General features: G+C 38.5%; 1 protein-coding gene across 1 annotated transcript in view; it reads left to right on the top strand.

Moving 5' to 3' along the window:
- Positions 1–21011, top strand: part of Sorcs3 (sortilin related VPS10 domain containing receptor 3) — a 557764-nt gene that overhangs the window by 358601 nt on the left and 178152 nt on the right. The window lies entirely within an intron of this gene.

Genomic DNA, 21011 nt, shown 5'->3' with positions numbered 1-21011 from the left:
TACAGGGGGTTGGGGATATGGCCTAGTGGCAAGAGTGCTTGCCTCATATACATGAGGCCCTGGGTTCGATTCCCCAGCACCACATATACAGAAAACGGCCAGAAGTGGCGCTGCGGCTCAAGTGGCAGAGTGCTAGCCTTGAGCAAAAAGAAGCCAGGGACAGTGCTCAGGCCCTGAGTCCAAGGCCCAGGACTGGGCCAAAAAAAAAAAAATATATATATATATACAGGGACCATAGTCATGCATACACCAGCAAATCAACTGCCGTATGGCATACACAAGGGAAGATTCCATTGGTATAGTTCCTCTTAAGCAACTATAATTTAACAAATTGAATACCAGTAAGTGGAAGAAACATGGTTTGTTCAGAGCAGGGCAGGGCGAGATCAAGGGAACAAGGAAAGGATGAACAGAGAGAGGAAGGGTGGGAAAATAATGCCATAGTATTCAATGTACATACATGAGAATGGAACTGGTAACTTGAGGGGATGGATGGCCTTGGGGCTGCTAGGCAACTAACAAAAATGGTGACAGGATCAAGAACCATTGAGCACATAAACTGACATATAGAATTGAAACCCCTTTGCATAACTACTTACAGTAATAAAAATAAATTAAATAATAGAAAAAAATTATCAGAAAGCAGAATACCCTAGTCAATAATGGAGACTCCAGCACTTGAAGAGAACCGTGTTCAAACTCTTTGCTACACACAAAGAGTAGTTCAATGGTTGGCATTAGCATCACTTGGGAACTTTCTAGAAATACAGAATCTCAGGCCACATTGGGATTCATGGAATTGGCCTATTACTTTATTACAATGCCTTGGTAATTCTGTGCACGGGAAAGTTTGAAAGACACTGGCTAGAGAAAGGTCATGACCTGGTTCTCTAACTACATACAAAGCTCTTTCTTTTTGAAAAGTGTACATTTTATGAGTCTATTCTATAAAGCAGTATTTCCTGAAATGTGTGAAGAAAAGAATTGTTCAAAAAGCTTCTTGTTTCAGAGTGGTTTCTGTAGTCAAATAAATTAAGACCATGATTGTTAAGTTCTACATTCCTGAAGATTCATGAGCTCTTTTAGGATATTGAAGGCTCTGGAGGAGTTCAGAGGGAAGAAATATGTCTAAGGCAGAATCACCGATTCCCAAAATTATTTTTCATGCAGGATCCTTTTCTTACACCACACCCAGTTAATCCTTTATAACTATCTCTATGATGCATTAAAAAAACTTTTTCTAGGATTCAATTTATGTTTTAATTTGAAAAGGCTACCTCTTTTTCCTAATCAATACATTACTATTTGTTGTCTCTTCTCTCATTCATGCTAGGCTTTATGGGACTTGATTGTGACAAGTTGAGCATATATTGGCCTTATACACTTACCTGTCATAATATGAAAATGATTCTGGTTTATATCTTGCTTTCATTCCAGTAGAGTTAGTAGACAATAATAAATAAATAAACAAATAAATGAATGACAGAAAGTATACACTAAAGTATATAATATACTTAACTGTAGGATTAATTTTTAAAACTACAGTATTTGAAAGTAATATACATCCCTGTCTCCTTTTAAATACTTTAAGTTCCTTAAAAACTCATGTGATAGCCATTTATGCCTTGCCCAACATAGGAGTGTTGGAAGGGTAGGGGGAAGGGGTACATTTACCTTTACCTTGTACACATAAATACTCGCCCTAACTTCTCTGCAAGTAGTATCTTCCCTGGGTCACCTCTGAATCCATAAAACTCTGTCAAGAATTAAAGATAAGTGCCTAAGCATACTCTGAAAACCAACTCTGTTCTCCCTCACACAGTTCAGATAGTTGGGGGTATGGCTCTTGAGTCCACACCTAGTTTATTCCGTTCCAGACCAGGTGTGATTTCATCCACAACTCTTATTGCCCATTATTTTCTCTGTCTTTGGAACAACATGTTAGGTGTTTTCAATAGACTAAGGCAGAAAAAGAAATTCTTGTTTCTCTGCTATTCCAGCTGTGTAACCACAGCATTTGCTTAGCTGAGACAGACCAATTTCTCAGTGTGTCATTGCTCAGAACTCTCTCCAAAAAAAAAAAATAATTCAAAGGAGTCCTCTGCTGTTACTGTGAAATACTTGAGATAGCAAGGCAGTTGGCCAATGAGGAAGTCAAGTTGATGGTGAAGGAAAGCACAGTAGACCACATGAGCCGTGTCATCATTTCTGAAAGAAATTAAATTAAGTGGATGAAGGGCAGCCTTTTCCTATCTTTTGCAAAAAGCAGGATGAGAATGCTCCAGCTGCTGGCCCCCTCCTCCTCCTCCTTTTGTGTAACAGAAAGAATAAATCCCCGGGTCCTGATAATTGTATTTTGTCTCTCCTACACTCAGTGCTTCTTTCATACATGCCCCCATGGGGAAATATAAAAGTTACTGCCCATGCCAGCTAGCCAAGTGGTAGCTGAACATTTCATTTTTGTAATTATCACTTCTCTGTTTCTGAGATGTAATTGCTGTGATTATTCTTTTAAGTGTCATAGAAGTCACAGAGGAAGTACTCATTTTATACACTCTGTTTTTTCCCAAAGACAGAATCTAAGGTTGTCTGAAGATCTTAACCATTTATGTTAAGGAGAAATGGTTTGTGTGTGAGAGGAATGAATTTTGTATCCTCTTGAGAAAATTCAAAGTGTGCGTTTCTCTGGATGTAGAAACAACTTTGAGGTTGGTGAATTGTTCGTTTAGGAAAAAATGTGTGTGTGTGTGTGTGTGTGTGTGTGTGTGTGTGTGTGTGTACATGCCAGTCCTTGAGCTTGAACTCAGGGCCTGCACACTGTCCTTTAGCCTTTTCAGTCAAGGATGGCACTCTACCACTTGAGTCATAGCTCCACTTCTCGCTTTTTGTTATTTAATTGGAAATAAGGGTCTCATGGACTTTTCCTGTCTGGGCTGGCTTCAAACCATCACTATCAGATTTCAGCTTCCCAAGTTTCTAGGATTACAGATGTGAGCACAGATACCCTACATGTTTCCTTTTTCTTTTAGTGCATAAAATTATTGAAGGGGCCAGATATTATCAAGATGTAGTGTAGATTACATAGTTTAACTTTCTCGTGCCCTAGTCATACTTTTAATTTGTAAACTATAAGTCTTTAAGCAATCTACTTAAATAATTCAAGTGCTTTATGTATTTTGTGTTCATTTGCAATCCTTAAGAGAATGACCCATAAATGATTTATTTTGCTGCCAAGAATCCCCCGCCTAAGCCAATCTTACTATTCTCTACTCTTACAAAGAATGAGGGAAAGTTCTAAAACTCCATCTTTAGGCAATGTGGTCCAGAGAATTGAGGGTGGCAAGAGGACATTGAAGGGGATGTGATCATTCTCAAACAAAGAGGCAAAGGACAGTTGATATGAGCAACCCTTTTAACTTGGGCCATACAAACACAGAGAGAGGATCCAGAAGATATATTATCCAAATATTGCTGTTTATAACTTGGACATTTGCAAGTGTGTCAATTCTCTCTTAGATGTTTAATAGAAAGGCAGATTCTTCAGTGAGAAGTAGGAAGGTAGGGTTTTGATTTTTCTTCGAATGTGTATACTGGGGGTTCACTATGTTCTCTCCCTAGCTGTTCACTCTTTTCAGAATTAATTTAATGGTATCGCACAGGCACAAGACCTTACTGGATTCTTGGTATGTTCAGACTGGCCTCTGACTGCCTCTAGTCTATAGTGGCATATATGTGTTTGGTATTGTGAAAGAAGGAAAGGATATCCTTTTTCTTCTTATTTCCTCTTTTTCTCCTTAGCTAGTCTGTTTCCTGAAAGGGCAGATGTCTTCTTCCTCCTTCTTATCACTGCAAGAAAACAGCTTTTAACCCGTTTTTCAGGTAATCGAACCACAACATAGACTGGTGTCAAAAGTTAGAAAATCTGTATGATGTCAAGATACAGAAATTCTTCATAAAACATGTGAGGGGTTGCAGAGAAAAGTATGTCTTGGAAGTTGCACGTTAATCTGTTTGGATGTCTGGTTGCCAACTAAGGACATGTAAAGACATACCAGGTCTCTACTGTATTTATGGTTCACCTGTGCACTGCTGATTTCTAGTGATGGTGTTCCTTCATTCCTAGCCACCTATTTCTGAGGCTATATGGGATTTGAAGGTTGAGCACTAAGCCTGAGAGCCATCCATACCTACCTTCAGCTTGAGTGAAACTTACCTAGTATAGTAAAGTTGTCTTGTCTTGTTCTATTATTTTATACATTTTGATAATAGAATCACTTTTTTTGCCAGTCTTGGGGACTGAACTCAGGACCTGAGCACTGTCCTTGCCTTTGTTTTTCTCAAGGCTAGCACTCTATCACTTGAGCCACAGCACCACTTCTGGCTTTTTCCATATATGTGGTTCTGAGGAATGGAACCCAGGGCTTCATGTATACGAGGCTACATGGCCATATTCCCAGTCCTAGAATCACATTTTCTAACAATACCATTGATTGTAAACATGTGCATGTGCATACACATGGTCACTGAAGGCAGAATCTTCTTTTTGGCACAGGACATCTGCTATTACCATGTAGCAGCTGTGGGTATAGGGGAAGACACAGGAGATGAAAACAGGAGATGATTACCTTGAGATAATGTGGCTGGAGGGATTGCCCTTGCACTTCTTACTAGACTTGAGCTCTGTATATCTCAATTGTTATGGAATATATCCTGCATTTTGCTTCAAGAAAAATGGACTGTCAGTTCATCCAGGAGCTCGTTTCTGACTCTAGATTATAGTTCCTGAAAAACCAACTGCGGAGTCATCCTCGGTCTATTAATGCGTTCTCCACGACAGAGAACAAGTTAAAGAACAGGAAGGATGGCTTGAGATTGCTTCTTGGAAAATCAAGATCTTTTCAAACAAAGTTAATGTTATAGCTGAATTTCCGATGCTGCCACTAAGTGTGCATCTATAATTTTGCAAACATAGTCATTTGCAATAGCAAGTAATGGGATTTAGGCATCGACCTGATATAAGGGATCCGATTTAAAGGCCTTTTGCAATCCAGGGTATGCCACAAGTAATATTTAATTCAACTCTCCCTTACATATTTTAAATTGTGCAGCAATTTAAAAATACATTACATTCAAAATAATACATACAAGGTCAGGAGGGGAGATAATGAAAGCTCAGCTTAGAAGCAGATACCAGTTTTTACTTTGCTGATGGGGACCACCTCTGCTGTATGACTGGCCACATCTTGGCTGGACAATAGCTGAGAAAATGCTATGTGCAACGGATTCACATGGTAGTAAACCCATGCCATTGTAGAATGATTAACTCTTGGGGTGAAATTAAGATATGCTGGAGTCATGTGATTATGCAAATGTGATTTCTATGACGTAGAGGAAATAAGGAAACACACTTAATGACTTTTACTATGAAGAAAAGGAGTCTTGTTTGACCTTTCCTTAGAAAATCTGAAAATATTGGTATATGTTGAACATGGAACTCAAAGCCACGTCCCCTCATCTAACTCAGTGTGACAAAAGTTTCAAGATCCACATGGAAATGCCATCTCCTCCTCGTCCCCTATCCTTGAAACCAGTTGACAGGTTAGTGACACATGGTTTCCAATTTCTTGTGACACTGAGTTGATTATTCATAGGACAGGAGAAATATCCATTCTGCTAACAGATAGTAGAAACCAGCTATACTAAACTTTCTGAGGGGAACAAATATGATTGCTCTCTCAGTAGTGAGACATGGCCCATATCATTATGTGAGGGTAGGACAGGGAAGTTCCCACATTAGAGCAGTGCCTTTCACCACTGTGTTCTTTGTGGAATGGTAGCATTTCTAGTGCTTGCAGGCTATATTCAGAAGTGAGCATAATGAATTGTTTAGCAGTCTCCTGAGAAGGGAACATAAGAACTGGAGGATGAAGGAGAGGCTTAAGAGGAGCTGGGCAGCCCAAGGATAACATCATAAACAGAAGGCTTGAATACTGCTTCAAGTGCAGATTGGATACCAAGTTGAAGGCGGGAGGAACTACCCTTCTTCTCACTAGGGAAATCTATGAGTGTTCTACTCCAGCTTAGGTGAGAGCTGTGCAGCCCTCACAAAATAATGCCACAGACTAGAGAGGTTAAACAACATCCATGTATTTCCCCACTCTTCCTCAAAGCTGGACATCTTAGATCAAATGCCAACAAGGCTGATTTGGTGTGTGTGTGTGTGTGTGTGTGTGTGTGTGTGTGTGTGTGTGTGTGTGTGTGTGTGTGTGTGTTGGCTTTGTTTCTGGTCACAGAAGACCATCTTCTTCCTGTGTGCTGACAGAGTAGAGAGCAAGGGTCAGCTCATGGTATCTCTTGTAAACCTGTCCTCAAAGCCCCATCCTCCACCAAACCTAATTACCTCTCAAAGTTTCCTCTGTGAATTCTGTCACATGTGGGGAGAAGCCTCAGCAATATTTATTTTGGGGTCCATAACAATTTGGTCCATAACAAGATGTAATACAGCAAGTAAATTGGGAAGGGATGTACATTTTCTAGAGAAACATCCATCAGGAAAAATCTTAGGGCAGGAAAAGCTACAGTGTGAGGGAGAAGTGGAGATGGACAGGCAATGTTAGAACCACAGAAGTAATTTTTGAAAGAAACAAATGTACTTTAACTACAGTTGTTTTTTTTAAGGATTATAAATGATACAACCTATGGTAGACATTAAAGGGAAGGAAGGAAAATGGTTACTTATAATTTAACTGCTCCAAAAATACCTCTTGTGGAAAAGCAGTAAAATATTTTTCAGGTCCCATTTTCCCTATATTGTACTATAACTGTAACCATATATTTAAATCTTTTATCACAATTGTTATCATGCTGCTGTTTATAACACTTTGTGTCTGGTTAAAATGAAATTAAACATTTTCTTGTGCCATTCTTTAAACTTTCCAAATAAATTTCAAGCTTTAATGATATCTAATTGGTGGCTACATAATAATTTAATCATTCTTTTGTTACTTGACATGGATGTACTTAGATAGCTTTACCCATTAAACAAGGCCTTCTAATGTTGTTTTGAAATCCTTTATGTTGGTTTTTTTTGACCACTGTTTGATTATTTTAAATTTTTTTTTTTTTTTTTTTGGCCAGTCCTGGGGCTTGGACTCAGGGCCTGAGCACTGTCCCTGGCTTCTTCTTGCTCAAGGCTCGCGTGCTGCCACTTAAGCCACAGCGCCACTTCTGGCCATTTTCTGTATATGTGGTGCTGGGGAATCGAACCCAGGGCCTCATATGTACGAGGCAAGCACTCTTGCCACTAGGCCATATCCCCAGCCCCGATTATTTTAATTTTTAAGGATAGACTATTAAAACAACATATCAATATTATGCCACATTATCACATAGGAAAGTTTATACAAGTTACCAGTCTGACCAAAATACCATTTTGTTATTCCTCATAAAAAGCAATATAATTTAATATGTAAAATGGATTTTCTTTAAACTTGCATCTCTTTATCAGACCAATGAGTTTGGATGTGCTCTCCTATATGTACTTACTTTTGTATTTCTTTTATGTTGACTATCTGTTTTAGGTTCTTCTTTTTTAAATTTTAAAAATTTTATTGTAAAGGTGATGTACAGAGGGGTTACAGTTACATGAGGCAGTAGTGAGCACATTTCCTTTTGAACAGTATCACCCCCTCCATCATTCTCTCCCAGCTTTTCCCCTCTTGACTTCCCTCCCCCACAAGTTGTATAGTTCAACATAGTGTCTAGTGGGTTTCACTGATGAATTGGTCCACACTTTCTCCTACCATTTCTGTACTTGATTATAGGTTCTTTAATTTTGTCTCAAGTTTATTCTTAGTTTTTTTTAATTGCATCATGATTTTTTAGCCTACTTAAAAACCTCATGTTCTCAAATCTTTTTATTTTTCCCATTTTAATTTTATTGCATTACTTACTTAAAAATCTAGAATCATATAAATATTGCTTGAAGTTTTATGTTTGCATTGCTGCTTAACTAGTACATAGAATGTGTATTAGATGTGTGTGTGTGTAGTGTATGTGTGTGATACAAAATACTACTCTAGAAGTCATATTAATAGTTGTTTCTTCCTAAAACTATCTAATACATTAACTATTTAAATAATTTAATACTTTCCCCTTTTGAAGGATATTTTTAAGATATCTTCAATTTCTGTTTTAGAAAGTAAAATAGAGTGCGATGAACATCTTTCCTTAATTTTGAGACCGTGTATGAACCTTTTTCCTCTGAGAATTTCCTGTAAGGAAAACTGATCAGCTGCTAGAAAGTCTTGAGACTGGTGGCATTTTTTTTTTTTTTTTGTCTATGCAATGTGAGAAGACCACATTGTACTTAATTATCATCTAAAATGCACTTAGTATCTGTCTGGGAAGTTTCTTTTCTTACAAAGCACAACAAAACAAGAATAGAACAATCGTTCCTTTTCAAATTCATAGCTTATGTATTTATTCACCCAAATGAATTTGAGTTCACCATGTCATGTTCCAGAATCTCCCACTCCTCACAAACACAATGGATTAGAATCACAACAAAGCTGTCCCTTTCTTTGAAGAAAACAGTCATTTCTTCAATATCATGGCTTCAATTTCGGCCATCAAATTTGTCTTTCTTTTGTTGATCCTTGTTATGTTTTTTTTTATTCTAATTCACTTAATTCTGATTTAATTTTTGTTTCCATCTACTGGATTGGGTTTTGGCTTGTTGCTTGTTTTCAAGGAGCTTAAGGTGCATCATTAAATGGTTGGTTTGAGATTTCTCCAATTTGTTGATGTAGGCACTTAGAGCTATAAATTTTCTCTGAGTACTGCCTTTGCTGTGTCCCAGAGGGGATGGTATTTTTTGTTTGTTTTTGTTTTATATCATGAACGTTTGAATTTCCTTTCTGATCTCTTCAATGACCCACAGGTGATTCAACAATGTGTTTTTCAATCTCCATGACTTATAGAACTTTCTGTGGTGGCTTTTGGTATTGAGCTCTAACGTTATTCCACTGTAGTCAGAGGAAGTGTAGGGGATAATTTCATTATTTCTGAATTTGTACCTATTTTCTTTGTGGTCTATTTGTGGTCTGAATGTGGCCTATTTTGGAGACTGTTGCATGTATTGCTGAGATGAATGTATATTCTGATGCTGCTGGGTGAAATATTCTGCAGATATCTGTTAGTTCTAGTTGGTCTATGCAATTGTTTTGTTCTGAGGTTTCTCTGTTGAGTTTTTGCCTGGTTGATGTTGAGAGGTGACAGTAATGTGTTAAAATCACTAACCTATCAATGTGCATGAATCTATGTGTGATTTTAGGGTAAGTAGTATGTATTTGATGAAGTTGGATGCTCTGGCATTTGGTGTATAGATATTTAGAGTTGTTATATCCTCCTGAAAGAGAGATCCCCTTATTAGTATGTAATGTCCTTCTTTATCTCTTCTCACTAATTTTAATTTGAAGACTATTTTATCTGATATTAGGATTGCAACTTTGGCCTGCTTATCATTTGCTTGGTAGATTTTATCCTAGCCTTTCACTTTCAGAATATGTTTTTGTGGGCAAAATGTGTCTCTTGAAGACAGCACTCTGTCTCTGATGACTTTGTCCTGCTGTCTCTGGCCACCACTTTAGCCGTAACTGCTGGTCTGTGCTCAGATCTGTCTTCTTAAACAGGCTGCCTGTAATTTTCCTCTCTGGCAAAAGTCTGTACAATTAGAGCTCACTTGGTGTGACTTTCTAGGTGTAGCCATTTTGGAAAATTCTAAAATTCTGGTTTCCCAGAGACATCTGTATAGGCTCCCTATTGACACTCCACCATCTTTCTGAGATTCCAATAAAGATGGCTTTGCGTGTAGCATCTCTCTTCAGATTGGTGTGGCTGAATTTAGCAAGAATGTATGTGTAATTTGCTTGAGTGCAGATATTGTTGATGTTCTAAGATTCTTCATGCTAAAAAGAAATATATTAAAACATACTTCCAAAGGTTAGAAGTGTGTGATGTGGCTATGGGCTCACTTCTGGGACTATTTGGGATCTGAATAGCAGAGGAACCTTTTGTGGCTCTGTGACTTTGAGAAGCTGAGCTTAACCTCTGTGTCCAATGCCCCACCCTTAGGTCAACCGGACATTCTGCTCTTACCTTTTACTTTCTTCTTGATGTCTGTCTCCTCAGCCTGACACACAAGAGTATAATACATATTAGCCATAAGTGAATAATAAAACAACATAACATATGAGGGGATAAATTGCAGAAATGATGCATATCATTAATTTAGTGGCCAATGACACTTAGCTTCTCGAGTACTAAATAAATTAGGATACATCCACACATGTACTTTCTCCCACATTCAAACCACATTGCCTAATAGAGTTTGCATTTCTGGCCTGGTTTTCCAGTGATCAGCATATGGCTTGCTATTATAGTTGTTTAAACTACTAGTTTTAGAGAAAAATACTTTGGGCTTAATGTTAATAAGGTAATAAAATTCAAAAGACCATAAACCTGAGATTGTGTTGTGTCAGATCATATGTAGTTTAGCAGATGTAACCCAAATGTTGAGACAACCCTTGAAGATTGCTAAGGGACTTTGGCCAGATATGGGGAGCCCCCCAAATATAAAAAATATTATGATTGCTCAGAATATTAATGATTAACTTTAGCCCGATGTACCCTGCAAAGTTTTCTCAGAGAAGATGGTACCAGAAAATCCTGAAAAATAGATTAAAGTGCCAGGTAAAAAAGAAAGACAAGATTTTGTGGAAAGCGGGACTAATTGGAGTTAGGTGATAGAATATTTGGAGAATAATTAGTAGATCTATTCAAATAGAGTTTCTCAACCTCTGTACTTAGGACATTCGAGGATAGATAATTTTCCTTTACATCAAAGATACTAAGTTAGATCCCTGGTCACTAAGTGCCTGCTACAACCCCAGAAATTGTCAGATGTTCTTGGTGTGGCAAAAATCTGAGAGAATCACCATGGTAAGAGAAATAAAAGGAGTTTGTATTGAGGAACCGTGGGAAATAAAGCTAGGGATGTACCAAGTTAAGATTGTAAAGTGTTTTAAATTCCAGAAAATGATATGGAATACTTGTCTCTCTAGCTAATGGACAGCATTCATCTTTTGATCAGAGAATGTCATGATATTCATGCTTTATGAAGATTTATTAATATTTGGCACTTCCCTGAGATGTGCAAGTGCATTTTTTTGCAACTGTCTGTCAGTACCAATTTTTCTCATGACGCATGCAGATCTCCTAATGCATTTTGGTGCTGTTACACTCTCAATTAAATATTATTGAATTGTTTGCATAATTAAAAAGTATGCATTGGTTATGTTTTTTTGAAATGATATATTTATACTTAGTCCAGCAGTGTTACAGATTTTTTAACCTTGTAGCAGATTATTTTTTAATTCATTTTTGTCCTCTTTTAATGTTTGTATATACAATATGATACTAATTTCTCACAACATTGTAGAGCATATGCTTATTTTATGTCATTTTAAATGTACACAAAATATAGTTTTCTGCAGCTATGCATAGAATCATCAAGATTACTTTTGTGGGAGCAGAATATTTCACTGCTTTGATAGACTCTCATTTATACAAAAGGATGATGGAGATATTGGAAGTGGGCAAGACCTTGAGAGAGTATATGATCTACTGATTTCTTCAACAGTATTTTTGGACAATGCTCTGGGGATCTGATCATGGGACTACATGTATCTTAGGGTAGTCTTTGGACTGCTTAGTGAATAGGTCTTGGTCCTGGTTTTGTTCCAACAAGAATTACTCAGAATCTTACATTTATTCATTATGTATTTATAGTAACTTTTTAATTATCTTTAAGTAATTGTACAAAGTGGTTTTAATTCAACATATCAGCTTATGAGTACAATGCATCTTGATCAGTGTCACCCCTTTCATCTTTCTTCTTCATCTCACTCAACCCTACCCATCTCTTCAATTTACATGGTAGTTTTCTTCATGAGATTCCTTGTCAAGATGCAAGAATATCCATGAAAGCAGTAGATTACATTTTGCAGAGAGATCATGGATCTTGACTAGCTTTTTTTTCATTTGGTAGAAGCCACATAGGAGTGTAACAGTCTCCATGCTATTTCTTTACCATATTTATACCACTCAGAAATATCTAATTCACAGTATAGACACTGCCAGAATTGTGGAAGCCTTTGCCAAATTCCTGAATCCATGGTGTTAGTTATAGTATCACCCAATGCCCCACAGCTCTGTTAGTGGTTTCACTGTGACCTTATGAAAAGGTAACTGCAGACACTCACAGAGACTTGGTTTTGGCATGTTCAGTGTGAATCCATAGAACTAGAATGAGACAGGATGAAAAGCTAAGGAGAAGGGATTGGAGTAAATAGACTCTTGGGGATTGACGGGGTAGCAAATAGCACAAGGGTCATGAAATGACCCTAGCTTGTTCTGTTCTCAAAGGGACACTTGAAAAAGAAGATTCCTTCATCCAGTTTGGCTATTTCAGCAATCAACATACTTCTTTTCAAGTACAGTGTGTTTCTTTTACTGTACAGATTTGTGTATTTCTAAATCTAGTAACTGACAGGTTTTACAACCTTGCTCTCCTTGGTCCACAAATACAATCAGGGACTGGATTCTAACTGGAAATCTGTAGTGCTTCTCCCTGAATCAAGACACCGCCTTCACCTTTAGGAATATCATCTACATCTAATCATTGGAAAGATGGTCACAATGGTGGGTTAGTTTACCCTGTCCCCTCTCATCTCCCTGCTGGCTAGCTCTGTCATTGTCAGACAGCCTCCAATCTTTTCACCTAACAATGTGACAGAGAAATGTCAAGTAATTTGGGCAGAAGTGTGCACAATGGAGACACAGGAGAGAGGGAGAGAGGAAGCCCCTGAGAAAATGCTCTACCCACTCAGCAGTTCAGGTGGATGCAAGGAGATGGAAGCATTGAAAAGGTCATGCCTTGGAGCCAATCTAATCTATAAAAGGCACCAACATATTCGATAATTGCTGAAGAATGCACCCAAACCACTGGGGATTTTAAAGAGGGATGGCCATGCACATTTCCGAGTAACACTGAGAATGAGAGCAACAGGACTGGCTTCATGTATCTCTTAGCATTGTTATTCCTACTTAGCAAGTCTCAGTTATAGAAGGTTCAATAAAAAACAGTTATCTCTCAGTATCCAATGTGGAAAGCAAAATCAGACAACACTGAATCCTTTGTATAAAATGGTGTGGTGTTTGCATCTATTAACCTCCTGTGCTTTTTAAATCATCTTTAGGTTCCTTGTAATACCCCAGACAACTGAAATGCTATATCAACTAGTTCAGTGATGAATTATATAGGGAAACAAGACAAGTAAACAACTTTGTACACAATCAATAGAGACAGACCCTCCCCACCTCGCCGCAATATTTTCAGTCTGCAGTTAGTTAAATCCATGGTTGTTGAACCTCTGTATTTGGGGGACCAACTAAAGAATAAATAAAGTATTTTATGACTATTTAATATATTTGCTGGAGAGATTTAGAATGTGGATTAAATATACCCTCTACCTTTTTATGTTATTCTTATGCTTTTTTTTAATTGTGAAATTTACTACGATTTTTCCAGAGCTGAAAAAAAAACCTAAACAAGTTTAAAAGTAAAAATCCATGGCCTCTGAAGTATAGCAGGGAGAACTTTTGGTTAATGTTCAGCTTCTTGCTTCTGGTTTTAGTTTTGCTGCTTGAATAGCAGCAGCAGGGCTTTAATCATTCCTAGGGCTTTTCTGGATTTCTGCACCCTTGTCTGTAAAATTCAAAGGCTGACTGGAAAAAGCCAAAGGTCTGGTGCTATGCGTTCATCTTGGGAGTCTCTGATTCTTTGAAGCCTAGATGTGGGTCCCCAAGAACAGGTAATGGTTATGATGGAAGAAATCTTTTTCTTTTTCTTTTTTGCCAGTCTTGGGGCTTGAAATCAGGGCCTGAGCACTGTCCCTGAGCTTCTTTTTGCTCAAGGCTAGCACTCTACCACCACTGGAACCACAGTGACACTTCCTGCTTTTTCTGTTTATGTGGTGCTGAGGAATTGAACCCAGGGCTTCATGCATGCTAGGCAAGCATTCTACCGCTATGTCACATTCCCATCCCAGAAGACATCATTTCTAGTCCTTGATGGCCAAAAAGCAAAATGAAACAAAACAACCCTGCAGTATGTGGAGCTAAACTATTTGTAAAAATGTATGAGCTCACCCCACAAACACTTGATCTGATTCTCTGAACCTAGGCTTTAGGAATCTGAATTTTAAAAATCATCTTTAAGTAGTTGTACAAAGGAATTGCTGCTTAACAAGGCAGTTTATGAATACCATATATCTTGATCAATGCCACCCCTTTCAACATTCTCCCCTATCTCTCCCCTCCACACCCCTCCCCTTATACTACTTAATTTTGTAGGCTATACATTGAATTATTGACTGCATTTGGATTTTAATAATATGGAAGAGCAATTCTTCAATACAGCAGTTTTTGAAAGCCTGAGTAGATGGTTAGGAGGAAGTTTTGAAGACAACGGGAGAGTAGTTGGGGTTATGCTTCATTTTGTAAAGTACTTGTTTAGTAAGCATGAGACCATGAGTTCAGATGCCAGAGGGAAGGAGGGAAAGTTGGTTACTGAGTGTTATTCTTTAAGCAGTACAGTCTGGATCACATCTTTCTCCAAACCTTCTCCTTTGGACCCATTTGTGAAATTCATGTGGAAGAGTTCTTCCAACCAATTAAGACATTGCCACCTCCAGGAATCTTTTTAAAATGCATGCACCCCACTAAATGAGATAATATATGCAAATGTGATTTGAACATTGCAAAGGCATATTAAATGTTTTGTAATTATAAAAAGCTATATAGATAGGTATAAGTCATTACTAAAAATGTCTGTAGGTTTATGACCTTATAACATGAATGAGATTGATTTTACTGTATGTTTGTTTAGATGTAATTACTGTGGAATTCCATGAAGAGACATTTTTAAGCCCTTACTCTATGGGCAACGTGAAATCCAAAGGTATTACAAAGAATGATGGGTCCCTTAAGTGACTTTTTGTTCCATTTCCCAGCTTTCTTCAAAGTACTAGGCTGGTATACCCATTGCTATGCCACTTCATGAGAGCTTTGTGTTGTGTTCCATTGGCATGTTTTTCAGCTCAGTTACTTGAGATGCATCCATGTGATTTTCTATGACAAACTCTTATCAGATATGACATGAGCAGATGCTTGTTAAATTGTCATCTCCATAGTTCATTATGCTTCTCATATCTGTGCCATTACATCCTAGCATTGGGCCCTCTTGTTCCAGGCCCCATAGTAAAGCCATGGAGCACATGTATACCCTCTGCCTATGTGAGGAGATGAGCTCTGCTGGAATCACAGCATGAAACTGAGCTTCCCATCAAGTCCCACCTACAAAAGCCAGTCCTCCTCTGACTGACACATGAGAGAGCAAAATCAATAACTTGTTTTAGGCTATGGAATTGCAGGGTGGTTTATTATTCCGCAGAAGTTAAGCTGATAGACAAAGGGGAGTTGAGGCAGCTGGAGGCAGCTGAGGGTGGTTTTTTTGGTTCCATGAGTTCAGTACAATCTGTGCTAGAAGGGCCAAGGGAGTTGGATCACTAAACTAGTCAGGGAGGAGTTGGCATTCAAGGAAGAAAACCTTCAGAGATGGTGTTAATTTTAACAAACAGAGCTTAGCTTGTGTGGAGGTCGTCTTTGTGACCAATGGTGAATGACTTGTCATGCAGAAGAACAAGAAGGAGGATGGCTCAAAAAATAAGCACAGGGTGCCTTTAGAAAACTGTTATTTAGTCTCTTACATGTTCACAGTCTATGTTAGTGGAGACAGAGGCTAATAAGGCTTGCAAAGATTAAAATGATATTCCTGAAGCTTTCAAAGCAGTGGAGTGTTTTTTTTTAATTAAGAGTTTGTACCTTTTAAGGGTTCTGTTCAAGGGTAGGTCATGTTTAAGATTGACCTTTAGAAAAGCCATTCATTGTGGCAGGATAAAGACCAAAGCACAGAAGGAAGAATGAAGGACCAAGTGGCCAATTCAAAGGCAGTAGGCTGAAAAGAGGACATTCTTGAAAATTAAATTTCAACCTAAAAGTGTTAGAGGATATCTCAAGGAATAGAAAATCACTTCTCTAATCCCAGTCTCTTAGGATGGGGGTCATATCTAGGTACTTGACTTCTATGGAGAAATAAACCAATAGCAAGCACAGATTTGTAGACTTTACAAATGAATTCTTAAACAGGGGCTCAAATTCACTCTGATATTTGCAGTTTTTTGGAGTCGTGCTCTGGAATCGGGTGTAATTTCCCCCAGTATAAAAAAAAATGAACCAAAGAAAGTTCCCTAAGTGGTTTTTTATCTATTTATTGCAAGGATGGAGTGGGTGGTATAGACAGTAAATAGCCTTGGTAAATAGACTTTGGAGTAGAGATTTGTGTGAATCAGGATTGCTGGGGGTAGGATTACTGGGGTAGGAGACTCTAAGAGACAGCAGCACTTATAAGGGATCAGGGAATAATTTTTAATTGTACACACAGTGAAGTAGGGCTGCAATGAAGTGAAAACAGCAGATCCCATAGTAGCTTCTAACTGAGATGGTCTACAAAGATACCTTGCCTAGAACTGAAGGACTAGGTCTTTATTCCTATATATTTATATTGGCCAACCCTATGATGTGGGCTGCCACCAGGTAAGGGATGTGGTCTGAGTGAGCGGAGATCACCCACTTACCTGCTGTGGATAAACCTCAGCTTCATCATCCACCTGCACACACCAATGGCATGGATGGATGTGCTTATTGAAATCTTACCACTTACTGTGCTCAGGCCATGATACGTGTTACTGAAATTATCTTTTTTCTTCACACATGTGCAGGCAGGATAATGATTGACTCATCGTGGCTGTGTTGCTTATTAGCTCTGGGATATTGGCTCCCTTGGTTGTGTGATGTTGGCTCTGCCAGAGTGCCAGATTCCATCAGACAGGTTCTGATGGAAGTGATGGGCTTTTAGGCTCACAAACCTACCCTGGTCCATTCATTAAATGGGATTAACAATCATATGTCTGAGGGAGTAAGTGATGCAAACTAGGAGACAGTGGGGCCAATTTGTGAAGTAGAAAATAGTAGGCTACACTTGCTTTTAGTTCAAAGCTACATTGTCAAGTTTAATTGTAACAGGGTAGCACCCAAGTGTCACATGACACTTCCTCAATGATAGGGTGTTAGGTGATTCATAGGTGAGAGAAATCCAAGCTGAAACTGCCATGAATGACAGAAGGGTATCAAGCAGGAGGGAGTGAAGCCTGTCTGTCAGACTACCTGTGTTTATATGCAAGCTTTGCCCCAGCAAGGGCTAACCCTGTCATCAAAAGAATAAAGCCTATCCAGTCAAAATTTTATTCTTTTTGTGTTGAAACCAATGTTAGTGGTTTGTCCGAGGAAACACTAGGTTTTTGTCTCCATGGACTTTGCGCATTTAAGTATTTAAACTCAGCCCCCACCTCTGTGTCAGGCGCCACTGACATTCTTTGGTATGATATTTTAGGCTCAGATAACTACCCTGGTTCTATAAAGAGGGCATTTCACCCGCAGGCCTGATGGCAGACCTGGGAAGTGAGTGAAACCAGAGAGAAACAGCAGGTAGGGGGAGTTGACCACAGAGAAACTTATAGTTGTATGTCATTAATCACTAATTGCTGAATGATTTTATTATATGGCAGCCATAAAATATCACTTGAGGTTTTACAGCCAGTTCTGGCTTTAAGAAAACAATTCCTTATGTCAAAATGACTATTAAATTAAGTGATTCCATATTAAACATCCTATGGACGCCAGATGATTTATGAGGCTGTGTAATGAATAAGAACCTTCCCTTCCAGCTGCTCACAGGAAATCTGCAGCCATTTCTGGAAGAGCCACTGACCTTGGGAACTTCAGAGATATGCTGGTTTTTAAGTGGCACCTGGATGATTAAAGTTAAAGGGAAATTTGGGGGAAAACAGGCCCTTGCCCTCCTTGCCCCTCATTTGACAGATAAGGAAACTAAGGCCCAGAGAGGTGCTGAAGTGACCTACCCAGAAGCAAGGTATAGACTTAATGAAATCAATGTGGAGACTAAGCAGCAGCATTATATTTGTCATACTGTTGGGATCAGTAACAGAACTTTTTCCCCATGTTCTCAGCCATTCATTTGATAAAGGCAAATTGAGTCTGGGAAAAACTGTTTTGTAAATAATCTCTAATACAACCACTCCTGTGAGAAGGGGTGATGTTTCTCACTCACGTTTATTTGTATTTGTTGTCCTGAATTTGCTTTTCTATGTTCCAGATGGGTTAGACTCAGTCGATTGGCTAGTACATAGTTTTCATCTTGTGACACATTCCCACCTTCCCTCCACACATTCACAACTTCACTGAGGAGCACTGTGGAGATGCTGGTTATGCACTTGCCACTACCATTTCCTTCATGGAGTTTATAATTGAGCTGGGAAACATTATTATCATGTGTCCAATGCCAAGGTGTCCTCCTGTAATGCAGATAGTTGTTGCCATCAGAACCTGAAGGACAGAGCTAGGTGCTCCACCTGTGGTGGTATGAGTTGGTCTAATCAAGTGAAATATTGCCAAGCCAAGAAGGAGAGAGGAAATATTTCATTCAGAACTGCCGCAGAAATGAGCATGATGCTTTTTGCAAGTTCCAATGAGAGGGGATTTCTGGTGCATGCTGTATAAGCTTGACACTCTGATTAAGAAGGGCTTAAAATCCAGGTTGAACTTCCTGGAGTTCATGCTGTTTTCGTGGCTAGTTTTGCTGACTTTTCTCATTAACTATTTAGTACATTTGTATCTGTCTTTCTAATTAGATTATTAGCATGTTCTAGGAGGAAATCTTGCCAGATTATTTCTGTATATATTAACAGAATACTTTCATCCAGGAAAGGAGGAAGAAAAGGAGATAGAGAGGAAATACAGGAGAAAACTCTTCTACCTGCTGCATTGACAAAGGCTGCATGAAATAAGCCCAGAGAAACTGTGAGGTTTGTCTTGGAGAAAATGTGTCAGGTAGAGTGGCTGGTGAGTTCAGGCTTGGCTCTGTAGCATTCCCAGTGCCTTCCTCAGTGAATGCTCTAGGCATGTTGCCAGCATTCCACCACACCGTAGATGACCCCAGAGTGTTACTTGTTCACTCACTGGTTCTTTGCAAGAACATTTACTAAACATCCACTAGAAGCCAGGCTGTATTTACTGGACATCCAGATATAATGGTGGACAAAACTGGTGTGGTCTTCTGCCTTAGCATATATAGTTCACTAAGGAAAAGCCAGTAGCCAAATAAGTTATTATAATCATCTTCTCCATCACTTAATTCATCAGAGCATTAAAGGAGTAATAAGATCATTATCAATTGAGAGTAAGAGTAAGTGACTCAGCCAACATTGCCAACATAATGCAAATGAGTTAAAGAGAAAGAGAAGTGTTTAAGTCGGGGTCCACCTACAAATTTATGTGAGTGAATGGGAGGAGATTCAGTACTTGAGCTGGCATCCATAGTCCTGGGTCTTCTCCTAACCTTCCTACAGTGAAGCCATGTGTTGATGGTTCTTTGCTTCTTCCTGGTGCACCAGCACCTGAAGAATGAGTTGTTTATGCCAAAGTCATCCTACTTACACAGTCTAAGGGATCACAATGGCCATCACTGGTCTCTAATGGAATGGAAACACAGTATCAACTGAGTTTCTGGAAACTTCTGTAACTATTTGACACCCTGTGATATTTTATTGAATTTACCAAAAAAAAAAAAAAAGGCCTGAAACATTTTGAGAAGATTAATTTATCTCAGAAGGGCCCAGCATACTGGAGACATTGCAATAAAGATAGATAGGAAAGGAGGGAGGGAGAGAAAGGAAGAATAAGAACGATGTAAGATGATGTTTTTGAGAACCTTTCCAGTGTTATTTTATTTAAATAGGGAGAAACAGCTAGACTAGTGTTGTAAAATACCCATGGAGTTCCAGAACCCAGAGCACAGTGACTATGAAGAAGATGTTATTCTGAAAAGAAGTTTAGGTGTTGTATTAGGAAGAACTCTTAAAAAAAATGAAATCGAGAACACAGAGTCGGTAATACTGATAGGGAACCCTTTAAGTTAATAGTTTTAAGAAGATAGTTAAAACTGGCAATAAACCTGATCTCTAGGCTAAGGCTGAAAAGTTCAAACCTAAATCAGAATGATTTAGAAAGGAAGAAAAATGACCAAGTGTGTATATTTGCTACTTGTTCTTTCTTAATCCATTTCTCTCTCATCAAATTGCTCAGAAGCAATTCTGATTTCGAAATGGAATTTAGGAAATGAGGACTCAAAGAAAGAAGCAACTATAATAAGATGACTTCCAGGAAGTAGAATAAAGGTGCTCATAGTAATTCTGTTTCCCAAGACCTATAAACACAATGAATTGGAGTGCTGCTGTGTAACTGTAGTCATATTTTCTACCCTCTATAAACATTGTGCTTTATTAAAAGTTAATGCAAAGAATACATTTTTAAAAATTAATATTTTTGCTAGGTGCTAGTGGATCATACCTGTAATCCTACCTAGTCTGGAGGCTGAGAGATCTGAGGATCATGGTTAGAAGCCAGCCCAGGGAAAGAAATCTGTGAGACTTTTATCTCTAAAAATGACTGAGAAAAAGCCAGAAGTGGTACTGTTGCTCAGGTAGTAGAGCTCTAGCCTTGAGCAAATCTCGGACAGAGCTTAGGCCCTGAGTTCAAGCTCCAGGACTTGTACAAATCTAGAAAAAAATGAGCTCTTTCTGTGGAACAATCATGGTGGATAGTTTTTGTCCTCATTCATTGCACAGAAGACTTTCTTTAACATGAAGAAATGACTCCTTCATATCTCACCTGCTCCAGAATTTTTCCCTGTG

Source organism: Perognathus longimembris, chromosome 2, assembly GCF_023159225.1.
Source record: "Perognathus longimembris pacificus isolate PPM17 chromosome 2, ASM2315922v1, whole genome shotgun sequence".
Taxonomy (NCBI): domain Eukaryota; kingdom Metazoa; phylum Chordata; class Mammalia; order Rodentia; family Heteromyidae; genus Perognathus; species Perognathus longimembris.
The sequence above is the reverse complement of the archived record's forward strand: the minus strand, read 5'-3'. Positions and strand labels throughout refer to the sequence as shown.